The 12,851-nt window shown below is 35.1% G+C and overlaps 1 non-coding gene and 1 pseudogene across 1 annotated transcript; both read left to right on the top strand.

The window, feature by feature from the left end:
- The first annotated feature begins 10,952 nt into the window (after positions 1-10,952).
- On the top strand, positions 10,953-11,153 carry LOC129251399 (U2 spliceosomal RNA). Its single transcript, XR_008582955.1, has one exon. It is a non-coding gene; the product is annotated as a U2 spliceosomal RNA (small nuclear RNA).
- Positions 11,154-11,393: 240 nt separating this feature from the next.
- Positions 11,394-11,579, top strand: LOC129251395 (U2 spliceosomal RNA; annotated as a pseudogene).
- The last annotated feature ends 1,272 nt before the right edge of the window (positions 11,580-12,851 follow it).

Raw genomic sequence — 12,851 nt, 5'->3', positions numbered from 1 at the left:
CTCCATCAAGGTTACTATTCTGACTTAGGTTCTCCTTCCAACGGGATTGCTACCCAGAGTATTCCTGACCGAAGTCTGCAGTTATGAGGTGCTTGAACAGTATAGAAAAGAATCGATTTTGCCAACTTCCTTGTGAATGACAGTCACAAGCTATCCCCAGTTGTTTACAGGTCTATCCTTCGCACAATTTTTAGCTTGCAAAAATCAGGAGAAGAAGTGAAAACTAATGTAAAAGTATAAAATGTTTCTGCCCTATATACATATATGCTTGTATAGGGTGCGCCATGTAAAATTTGCTTTTTGAATCGGCTATAAAAAAAAAAAAACTAATCAATATTTTTCAAATTTTTTTTTATTTTTAAGATGGAACATTGTCATTTATGAATGAAAATTAATATCGTTCAAATGACTGCCACGACTGGCTTTACAGTAGACCATTCGATCAACTGAATTTTTACGCACATTTTCGATTGTTTGGGCTCCAATTTCATGAATGGCAACTTCGATTTCGTGTTTTAAAACATCAATCTTCGTCTCTGGATGATTCGCATAGCATTTGTCCTTAACGGCTCCCCACAAAAAATAGTCCAACGGGCTTAAATCACAGCTCCGAGGCGGCCAATTGATATCGGAATTTCGGCTGATTTTTCGGTTTTCAAAAACGGTAGCCAAAAGTTCGAGTGTAACTTTGGCAGTGTGACAAGTTGCACCGTCCTGTTGAAACCAAATGTCGTCCATGTCATCCTCTTCAATTTTTGGAAACAAAAACTCGTTGAGCATGTCACGGTAACGCTCGCCATTTACTGTATCCGCGGCTCCTCGCTCATTTTCGAAAAAAATGGCCCAATGATGCCGCCAGACCAAAAACCGCACCAAATAGTGACTCGTTATGGATGCATTTGCTTCTCTACAGTAACGTGTGGATTTTCGGAAGCCTAAATCCGACAGTTTTGCTTATTGACGTAGCCACCGATGTGAAAATGAGCTTCATCAGAAAAGATGATTTTTCGGTAAAAATGCTCATCTTCGCTCAAACGATTTTCTGCCCATTGAGCGAACCGAAAACGCATTGGATGGTCATTAGGCTTCAGTTCTTGCACCAATTGAACTCCCATTTCGTAAATGTCAAACCTTTAAGTAAATTATGAACACATTTGACATGTCATTTGTGTTATCATTCTCAAAAGAATAGGTGGTTCAAAAAGCAAATGCTATATGGCCCACTCTGTATATATGTACATATATAATTGGTGCTTACACCATTTTTAGGCCGAGACCTACTCGTACCCAAAGGTATTGAAAGGCAATTATCAGATTTGTAGTACAAATGAACTTGCTTGTGGAATGCATACATATGTATTGTATGTATATACAGTTATTCAAGCCGCCGGCAGGAACTCAACATTCCAATATTACCCCAACTGTGTCAAGCTACATAGGTCGTACGTAGTTACCAACGTTCAATTGCCTGTCAGTAGATTTACCATTTTTGCTCTCCAGTTTGTCTATCTGCCCCAGACTTTGTCGTTGTTGTTTACACATTTATTAAAGTTAATTGATGTTTATGCTCTTGTAGTCGTGATACGCCACGTGACTGGCATGGGCCATGTAGCACTGTAAGGCATTCTAACAAAAACTACGCCCAAAAAACAATATTAAGCTGGCTTACCAATAATTTACCTTGAGAATCTCTCGTCTCGTATAGATAATCCACATGCATTAAGTATTGGGCTAATCTCACGAGGTCACTGCCGAGAGTTGTATTCTACTCCTATTTCTAAGGCTTGCTCAAACTGGGGCGGTATAATGTCGGACGATACTACATATAGTAAATATTTATATCCTTTACATATAACATATACATACATATGTGCGTACAAACGTATTTTAAAAAATGTCTGTATACACATATAAAGAAATATGCAGTTAAATAACAGCATTTTAATAGAGGTTGATCTCGAAACCAGATAACTGTTTTAACGGTTTATAAATAATTAACGATTTTTTACCCAAAAACCAGACCATATAAGTTTCTAGGCAAAATCGAGCCCTGAATGAATGGAAGAAAAAAAGGTTGATTATTAATTAGCTGTATATTTACGATGATCATGCTTGGAAGTATATCTCGTAAAAATATATCAGAATCATTCACACACCTAAATTTCGGTCGTTTTGCAATTTTTAAAGTTATTATTATTATGGATATTACTGTTAAGCTATAAGACTTTGCGCCACTCCAATATTCTTACCTATGTACCTATGTCTCCTGTCGTAGGAAGCAAAGGTTTTTAATGAAGGAAACACTCCTGGGTCGTAAGTAGTACCCAGTGGAAAATGGTATAGAATCTCGCATTTTTACAGGATATTTTTTGCAGTGCATCTTTAAATGGAATACTGCGCAGAATAAACTATAAGAAAAAAAGCTAACAGGTCGCGATCCCTTACATATTTAAATTTTTTCGGAGATTTAAAGAAAATGGCACTTTCACATACTGTATGGAATTCCCAATTAGCGGCTTCGAAATAATAGTATTTGCTTTACAAATGACAAAATAAATTAAATTATTTGTTTCTATACTTAGGTACAGTGCTAAGTACTGATAGCTCAAGAACTCGAATCAAAAAAATAGACAAAATTAAGACACAACATTGACAGAACAATTTGCGTAATACCTATGTAAAGCCGCACGAGAAAACAAAGATCCTTTAAACGTGGTTCCCAAATGAGATATTCATAAAAAGAGGAGGATAAAATTGTCAGATTTAGCGAAAATATACCAAGACTGCGTTCGAACTCAACACCATTCAAAAATCGTTCTACTCTCTTGGAAGTTGAAGATCTATATTAAGTTTTGTATTTGAATTCGAGTTCGAATTTGAAGAACTAAGTAATAAATATGAAATAATCTAGTGGACTCAAAAATACATGTGTATGTAAACCACTCAAAACAGAATTCGAGATACCGCAATTTCTGCAAACATTAATATTAATGTAAAAACTCAAAATCATATTCAGGAAATTTCTTTCTAGTGATTTCAAGCTACAAATGCAAAAGAAGGCATAAAATTTAAAGTTATTAAATCCAAAGACATTTAGCTGATAAAAAAGTATTCAACATAGCAGGTACGTGAAGTTTTGAATGCCAATTTTAAAGTACCGTCATGTACAATGGAATTTTTTCAAGAATTTAAATTTAATTTTAATTTTAATTGCACTAAACTCAGTCTTAGACAGACTATGAGCAAAATGGGTCGGAAATGAGGAGTGCTGTCAGTAGAAATTAAAGATGTTACACCCCAACACCATCAGAAATTATTTCCATTCTTCCATTCGGTTTTATTAATATAGCTAGATCAGCGCGAAAAAAGGATATGATAAATTAATAGAATATCTAAAAAAAATCGAACAGGACTTTCAGTGCAACCAAGATAACGATCCCAATCATTCTGCGAATAATACAAGGTTTTGGTTATTGTATAACTGTCGAAAAGTTGCCCAAAGCCCAGACCTCAACCCGATTGAGCATTTGTGTATTTTTAAAAAAGTGCAATTTTCGAACAAATGTCAAATTCTGAAAGAAAAGTGAAATTGACACAGAGGTAAAAAAAATTAATGGAAATGATGCTAAGAGATTGCGAGAAATTATTCGGCGTAAAGGAAAAGCTACTAGATATTAGTTTTTCTAAATAATACTCATTTACTATATAAACACACTTTATTTTCTGATTGTGGAATACTTACTTTGTTTCTCAAATTAGCTTAAAATATAAAAACTGTGAATTGTGTGTTTTTGTAATTACAACTACTTGCACAACAAAAGCTGAGGACTTATTTCTTTACAATTTTTAATCGAAAGTGATTTTTTTTTATTACAAACTAATTTTTTCAGCTAATATTGGTATGTCGAATACTTTTTTAACCGTTGTATGTATTACATAGGGCAAACATTTTTGGGCTATATGATATGGTGGCCAGTACAAATCGATGCCTTCCACTTAAACATTTTTACACATAAAAAAAATTATGCTAACTTTTATTGTGTGTGCATTGACAAATTTTCACATTGCTGTTTTAACAAAATAAGGGTGCTGTTATGACTTAGCACACATATTTCAATACCCAAGTTTTATTGTCAAAACTCTTTCATCTTTTTTCTAGATTGAAAATGTTGAAAATTATTAATAGTTACAGTAGTATTCTTAGTTTCGCAGCAGTATTGATCTTCCCCCATGTCCATATTCTTAAATACTTATGGTAGATCGCTTCGCTCCACTGTCTTTGTCTGTCGACACTTTTATGCAGCATCAATCAAACATTTTCCTCCAATAATCACTCCACAAACATACTGTTACAGAGGTTTATTGAATAAGTGTGAAGAAACAAATGTATGCAGACCGAAAATTCCCAAAAATAAAAAGAAAAGTATATGAAAAATCATGTTGCCGCTATAGAACGGCCATTCAGCATTGCATATAAAACGTTCGTCTGTCCAACATATGTTCACTTGTTGCTTGTTACAAATGCACATTTTCCCACTCCCCGCGTCATATGACCGTGAAGGACTTTCGTTTTCATAGCGGCCGCGGCCGAACGTTTATATATTCACCCAACCATGCATTCGCCACAGTTGCCAAATAAGTGCCCATTTTTTCGCTTTTTCACAATTTAATGCGCACAAATTTGTCTCTGAATTTGGTGTTACCACACCAACGGTCTGACTGTTGGTAATTTTTTTCTTCACAAAACACTTTTTTCGTTGGCCGTTGCTGGTGACGGCCACATTTGCGGCGATGCCGCAAAACCGCCATAAATCAGGTTTATTAAACACGTTACGAGCTCCGTGCAACCCCAGGAACCAAAGTCACGGTGGCAATGATTTCGTTTGCGGCTTGAGCCTGGGAAAGTGTATTTATTGTTTTTTGGGCGAGTTTGCTTTTATCCCTACATTTTTTTTTTTAAATACGTTTTTGCTTGGGTTTACTCTCCACTCCATTTATTGCGGTTGGTATTTCGGTCGGTTAATTGTCTTGTCAGGTTAGTCGGTGCTGTGGTATCATTAGAAAAAAATTAACTTTAATTTTAAGCACCCAGACGAGTTTATATTCGTGACTGGAAACAAATGCTACGAGTGTTATTTTTACTGACCACACCGCAGGCTCTAGTACTTTTAAAATGTAGCAGTCTTTTACGATTTCTGCATCCGTCCATTCGTTTATTCGCACTATAAAAGATGCTACCTCGGGCCGGGCGGTCAATATAGTCAGGATTATTGAATTAAAATAAAAAAAACATATTTTTTATAGTGATTGCGTGAAAGAGATTTTGAAGTAATATGGGGTTAAAACTTCGGCATAAAATAATTATCAATATGAAGTCCGAGGAAAGGCCAAAACCTTTTTTCAAACAGCACAGCGCTTGCAAATTGCTATTGCTCCAAAACTACGCATGGTATCACGTTAATTATTCGTTGGTAATTCTTTATACTTGCTGATTAGGCATTTAATTATTAACCACTCTTGCTATGAAAACTTGCGAGATCGAAAAAAAGGACATGAGAAAGGAAAAGAATTTGAACCTAAAATTTCATTAACTCATGCGATTACATGAATCGGATGACAGTTTACAACGTCTTAATGAAGTGCATTGAAAATAATTGCTTGCCGATGTAAAATAGGTTTTAATTTACAACTACTGTCAGACCATAGTTATCGGTATCGATAGTTTCCATGCAGCTAAATAAAGCACCCGATATATTGTATAATTGGTGCATACACCCTTTATAGGGTGTTTGGCCGAGCTCCCTCTCCAATTTGTGGTGTGCTTCTGATGTTTTTCCACAAATGGAGTTTTAAGCCAACTTCGACCAGCAGATGGTATTTTATAAGCAGGTTTTTCATGGCAGAAATATATCTACTTTTTTTTCTCTTAGCTAACACAACTGCAATGTCAGGCTTTGGATCAAAGCGCTATACAAAACTTAAAATTTTATACAACTCGTTATTTTTAAAACATATTTTGTTGCGGATAGATGGTAAAAATTCTGCTTTGGAGTTGTCAAAATCAGTAAATATTGTATTAGATGTGGTTTATTTCATATACAGAGATAGTTCAGAACGAAATCTAAGTCATTGTAGAAGACTGTATTAATTTAGATATTGAATAATTCCTAAATGATGAAAATGTAGAAGATTGCAGGGTAGTTTTATACTCTCGTAAGTATATATATATGTAACCTTTTAAGTACATCTGCATTTACGTTAGTATATGCCATGCAAGGAAAAGTAATAATTATGAACTAGAATATTATCAGTTTACTTTTCATCTTAACCAGTTTGTGCTCTATCTTTTTTCCAATTGTCCGACCATGCATCAGCAAGATACCAGTGTTCAAATACCAGTTCATATAGTACTAGCCAAAAAAAAAACAAATCCAGTCCAATATGTTTCTAAAATAACCAGATTTAGATCTGTTAAAATGTAAAAAAAAAACATTCATTCCATTCCATCCAAAGTTTTAAATATTTAATTTCAAATTGAAAGTGTATACAGAATTTGTTTTTTCTTAAAATTAAATGAAACTTCTTTCAAATACAGTAGTTGGGTTTGTGAACTTTATTGGTTCATATTTACACTTTAAATTAGTCCTAAAAAATTAAATTTAATTATTTGAAAAAACTAATGAAGAAAAAAAACTTAAAGTATTCACATTCGGAACATAAATAAAACTAATTCCATTTCGTATATATATTTTTCATATTTTATGTTATGTATAATATATGGTTGCTGCGAGGATTCTTTGCGATTGTCCTGTTTGGAAAAATTGTTTTTTATTCAACTCAAATCCATTTCTTAATTTTATTTCTGGTTCATCAGCGCTGCTAAACACTTGGTATGATATTAAAAAACTCGCATACAAATTTCTATGCTCCTTGGGCTCTTTTTGCGTGAGTTCAGTCTATGTTGTACGCTATTCATATATTGGGGCAAAGCTTGTTTTTCAAGGTTGTCATTTCCACTTTCTTTTCTTGGTTACTCGTATTTACATTTTGTTCAATGTGCTGGTTGTATTTTTAGTTTGAGAATATTGTTTTAAAGTGTTTAGCTAGTGTATTTGCCTTCTCTTTATGTTTTTGCCCAAGTTTCGTCTTGTGTTTTATATGTGAGATTTATGTGAAACTACTTTGACTAAGTTTTTAGTTGCTCTCCATAGAGACTAATTGTTAGCTGCCGTGGCTCCCAAGTTATGTTTGTATTTCTCAAGCTTTTTAGCTTGGTATTGTTTTAAGTTGTTTTTACTTCAGTTGTTGATTTGTTAAGTTTTGCCTAATCTTCGGCATGTTTAGTAGTGTGCCACTTTTTACGGAGTTTACTCTTTTGTTTCATATGTATGTGTTGTAATAGATTTGTTTGTTAAATTTTTATAGTCGGTGTCAAAAGAGTGAGGGCTTTGATGATGGAATCGTTGAAAAAAGCTTTTGCTGAGTCAATTTCGGTTTTTGTTTTTCATGAAATATTTATTGTCAATAGTGTTTCCACATTTTTTTTTGAAAATAATTCCATACTGTTTTATTATTATAGTATATAATCCTGTAAAATTCGACTATAGCTCCAAATATGACTCAATTGTCAAATGAGTTTGGGGAATATTTTTAACAATGCATAAATGTAGGCCAATATGTCGACTCTCCAATGTTTATGAAATGTCCATTATTTTCTCTTAAAGCGTCTAGTAATTTTCGGCCTTTCCAACTCGTTGGCTTTTATCCCCATATAGAGTTTTTTTGCATTGTAGTCACCTCCAGCAATACATCGACTTCAAAATTTACTAGTGAGATCTTTGCTACATATCAAACCGCTCTAATTGCCTCCAAGAAGAAAGGTAAACTTTGCATTTTTCCCGACAATCAATCTATCATCCCTGCTGTACGAAGTCTCATCAATAACAGTGTTTCATTAACTTGCGTACAAGATTTGCTTATCGACCAAACAAATAAAATTAAATTTATATGGATACCAGGTCACTGTAGAATTCAAGGTGAATTGGCTGATTCTGTTGCGAAAATTATTTAGAAGGAACCGGCTCTATATTTTGGTGATCTTGAAAAAACTGACTTAAAACTATTTAAATCAGTATCTACGAGTTTTTTTTGTTAATAAGGTGAATTTTCTAATTTTGCGGGCTACGTACATCCGACTTTCGAGTATTCAATATAGCATGGTTTAGTTTGTTTGTGAGAGGCACAAATACGAAAAGTGTTATACGTACTGGGCGATTTTCTGCTATTAAAAAAAAAGGATTCAAGAAGTTGCAACAAATTTTGGAATGCACGTAGTCCGGGAAATTAGAAAATTCAACTTATTTATTTCACAAACTTCGTTCATAACAAGGCCCTATTGCCTAATAAAGCAATGCCTACAGAACAAATTCTTATTGAAATGGAATGACTACTTTCATCATTACGCGATAAATAATCACTCCGAATTACTTCGCTACATTTGGAATCCCTTCAGGCCCGGAGGCATTGCTGCTCTTTATCCTCGTTAAGGTCCTAAGAACTTCTTCCTCCGTTACTTGTGGAACTTTTTTACTTGTAAGAACTTTAAAGAGTACTGAAACTGTTTGTTTCATTATAACCGGACAGGTTAGCTGTGGCGCTCTTGGTCCTTCAATTTTGCTCATATCTATCTTGTAAGCTTATCCCCAAAAACCGTGGTCGGCTTGCTTTCGCAGCTTCTTAAAGAAGTAATTTTTGCTTTTTTGGATTGCATTTTTAAGCCACAATTTTTTGAATTTATATTCCGCCTCTAGTTCATCGCAGTTTGTACGGACTCGCGCTCTTTGAGCCTTTCTTCGAGCAGAGTTGCTGTCATTATGAAGGTTGGCTATTTCATCCGCCTACCAATACACTGGCTTGCGATTTCCCTAGTATCATTTATAGATTTCGGCATAGTTGCGTCGCAAGCTCCTTTTAACCGGAAGGCTATTTCTCCTGCTATCTCCTCTGCTGATTTGCGAAAGATGTATGTGTCTATCCACACTTGTCCACAAATTACTGCGTTAAAACCTACTTACTTCCATCTTTTCCTAACTGTCTTAGATGCAGTCCGCGGCAGTACATTCTGTACGCTCATTACAATGGCCAAGTAATCGCTATGAGTAGCCCGTCCTAATTCCAATTTGTGAAGTTGCGTTTGTATACTTACTGCCCCAACCTCTGGACCATACGCCACCCGCAATTAGAATCGGTCGCTTACCCCTAAGGCTTAGCTCTAGTGCCGCCATCAACGAGGTAAAGTTTTCGAGTGGCCATCTTGGAGGTGCATAACAGCTGATGCTTTCCATTTCAATTCAACCGGGCTATTCGGGTCATGTTCTTCGATTTCGATGTAACTCAAATATGTTGCTCTCTGGTCAAAATAATGAGACACGTATTTTTTTGTTCGCCCGAAAAATTTTTTTTTCAAGATTTATCGGAAATTTTGTTTTTCGGCTCAAAATCGATTTTTTTTTTCATTATATAAGAATTTTTTTTTTGTTCAATGCTCATAACTTAGTCAAAAGTGAACCGATTTTAATGATTCTGGGTTCAAAATGATCATCATTACTTACACGAACGACTTCATGTAGAAACAATTGCAAAAAAGTAGTTGAACATTTTTTATTTTCCAAAAAACAAGAAGTGCGAAACAGGTTTTTTACTCAAAAATTCATTACTCGAAAGCAACTCATTTTAGCTACTGGGCATTCAGCTCAATTGAAGTTTGAGGTGTCTCCTTGATTTGGAAAAAATTATAAAAAAAAATACGCTTTTTGAAATATTGAGTTTCGAAAAAATATCAATTTTATTTCTTTTTTGCTAAGTAAAAAATTTTCAACTACTTTTTTGCAATTGTTTCTACATGAAGTCGCTCGTGTAAATAATGACGATCATTTTGAACCCAGAATAATTAAAATCGGTTTATTTTTGACTAAGTTATGTGCATTCAAAAAAAAAATTTTATATAATTAAAAAAAAATCGATTTTGAGCCGAAAAACAAAATTGCCGATAACTCTTGAAAAAGATTTTTTTCGGGCGAACAAAAAAAACACGGGTCTCATTATTTTGACCAGAGAGCAACATATTGGAGTTACATCGAAATCGAAGAACATGACCCGAATAGCCCGGTTGAATTGAAATGGAAAGCATCAGCTCACAAAAAATATGTTGTCCAGCTTCATCCACGAGTACCCTTTCAAAGGCGTTAGCATCCTGCTCTGACTAAAATTTGTCGTTTACCGCTTAGATTACTGCTTGTTCTTCGGTGTCTGCTAGCCAGCTATGAGAGTTCATCATTTCGAAGGGTTCCGAAAGCATTGCGATGTCTGTTTTCTTTTCGACGACTGTTTGCCCGAGTAAGTCCTGAGCAGCTCTGCAGTGGCGGTGGTTGAGTTGTAGGATTATCATCGCCTGATTTTACGTACCGCCTTTTGTTGGTGCGGGAATATTGTGACACCAGCCTTGTGTGTTCCAGCGCATAGTGCGCATTTTCCTGAATTTCTACAACTCGCTGCCATGTGGCCGTCCTCACCACAGCGACGGCAAAGTTTCGTGCGACCGGAAGATTTACATACTGTCGCTACATGATCGTATGCCCAACATATGTAGCATTTTTGAAGTGAAAACTTCTTTAGAATCGTTGGGAGTGATTTGAGGAAAAGTGAAACGAAAAAAGCGACCAACTTGGCTACGAAGCGTTATATTATATGTTGATATAAAAGTAGCGACGAACTAAATAAAAATAACTTTTATTTTTTCTTGTGATTTGAACCAAGGATTTTGGATCGGAAGCTCACATTGCTAGTCGCTCGGCTACCGCGCCACGCTGTCGTCGCTGGCCTAAAAGTTATTTAGTTACGAAGCGTTATATTATATGTTGATATAAATAATTTTTGTGAGCGTGTAATTCTCAAAAGTTTTATTAGGTTTGTTATTTAAAATGTATTGACTAGGTAGTGTGGTTATCAGCTTAACATCTGATAGATCCTCCATCGGAGGACAATAAATGTTAAACTGATTTTTGGAAATGGGCGGAGTGTTTTATGGGCTTGCTCCTTCTCTGCCACGGGTTGACCCGGTATTGCAGTACCGCCGGGATTTCGGCTTTGAATAAATACAAGAAAAAATATACTAATACATTTAGCTTTGGTGGGAAGAGCCATAAATTTTTATATGAATACATGTAGACGAAAATGGAATTTTTTTTTTTTTGAAATTTGCATTGTAGGACATTTCTGATTATTTATTGAACAGTTTTTTGGTTTAGATACTGAAAATCAGTTTAAGTGAATCGGTATAAATATTTCGTACATTAATTTTTGTGAGCGTGTAAATTCTCAAAAGGCTTATTAGAAAATCTATTGAAGTAGGTAGTGTGGTATCTGTTCCTATCATCTTAACATCTGATAGATCCTCCATCGGAGGACAACAAATGTTAAACTAATTTTTTGAAATGCGCGGAGTGTTTTATGGGCTTGCTCCGCCTCTGCCACGGGTTGACCCGGTATTGCAGTACCGCCGGGATTTCAGCCTTGAATAAATACAAGAAAAAATATACTAATACATTTAGCTTTGGTGGGAAGAGCCATAAATTTTTATATGAATACATGTAGACGAAAATGGAATTTTTTTTTTTGAAATTTGCATTGTAGGACATTTCTGATTATTTATTGAAAACAGTTTTTTGGCTTTTCTATTTTTGGTTTAGATACTGAAAGTCAGTTTAAGTGAATCGGTATAAATATTTCGTACATTAATTTTTGAAGTGAAAACTTCTTTAGAATCGTTGGGAGTGATTTGGGAAAAAGTGAAACGAATTACATATAAACGTAGCGACGAACTAAATAACTTTTAGGCCAACACCGACAGTATGGCGCGATTGCCGAGCGGCTAGCAATGTGAGCTTCCGATCCAAAATTTTTGGTTCGAATCACAAGAAATAAAATTTTTTTTTTTTTGAAATTTGCATTGTAGGACATTTCTGATTATTTATTGAAAACAGTTTTTTGGATTTCAGCCTTGAATAAATACAAGAAAAAATATACTAATACATTTAGCTTTGGTGGGAAGAGACATAAATTTTTATATGAATACAAGTAGACGAAAATGGAAGAAATTTGTAAGTCTGTTTCTTCGGTCCGTTTGGGTATTTTTTTTGACAACATCGAAACCAAAGCATTTGTATCATATTTTATCTATCATAAGCCACTCGTATCATTTGTTGAAATTGAAAACATTGAGGATGAATAATGATAAAATGAAGAAAATAAAATATGAACTTTATAGCAATATTATAATGAATCTATAATTATCCCGCTCCTAATGCTGCTTTCGTCTTATTCTCTCTCAGTTTGTTTTACGGAAGGTTTCACTTCTATCAAGTCTAACCGTTAGACTGGTATTTTTTTTTTTGAAAGATTACCTCTGATCACCGGCAACGTACCCATCCCACCTTAAGGGAATCGAGCGCCAGAACCTTTTTGGCATCCACAGCGAGTAGCGAAATGTGGGCTGGGTACCGCCGTCGTGGCATGCATACTTTTGATGGCGAATTTATCTGGCCTCTTTACCTGTGTTTGCTTTGCTATCGCGTCCGGCGACTCTTCCTCCGAATTCAGTTCTGTTATAAGGCCTTGCATTGCGGTGTGGTGCAATGAGTCTTTAGATTGACTGTTGCAACACCTTCCAGGCCTTTTTTGAAAACAGTTTGACAACTAGATGATTCGCTATGCTTGTTTCTTTTCAGCTCTATCAACAGCCCATTTTTTTGCGTAGGCCTCATTGTCCTCACTTTATCGCCGATTTCGCTTAG

The sequence above is a fragment of the Anastrepha obliqua genome, unplaced genomic scaffold (assembly GCF_027943255.1).
Source record: "Anastrepha obliqua isolate idAnaObli1 unplaced genomic scaffold, idAnaObli1_1.0 ptg000012l, whole genome shotgun sequence".
In the NCBI taxonomy this organism is placed as follows: domain Eukaryota; kingdom Metazoa; phylum Arthropoda; class Insecta; order Diptera; family Tephritidae; genus Anastrepha; species Anastrepha obliqua.
The sequence above is the reverse complement of the archived record's forward strand: the minus strand, read 5'-3'. Positions and strand labels throughout refer to the sequence as shown.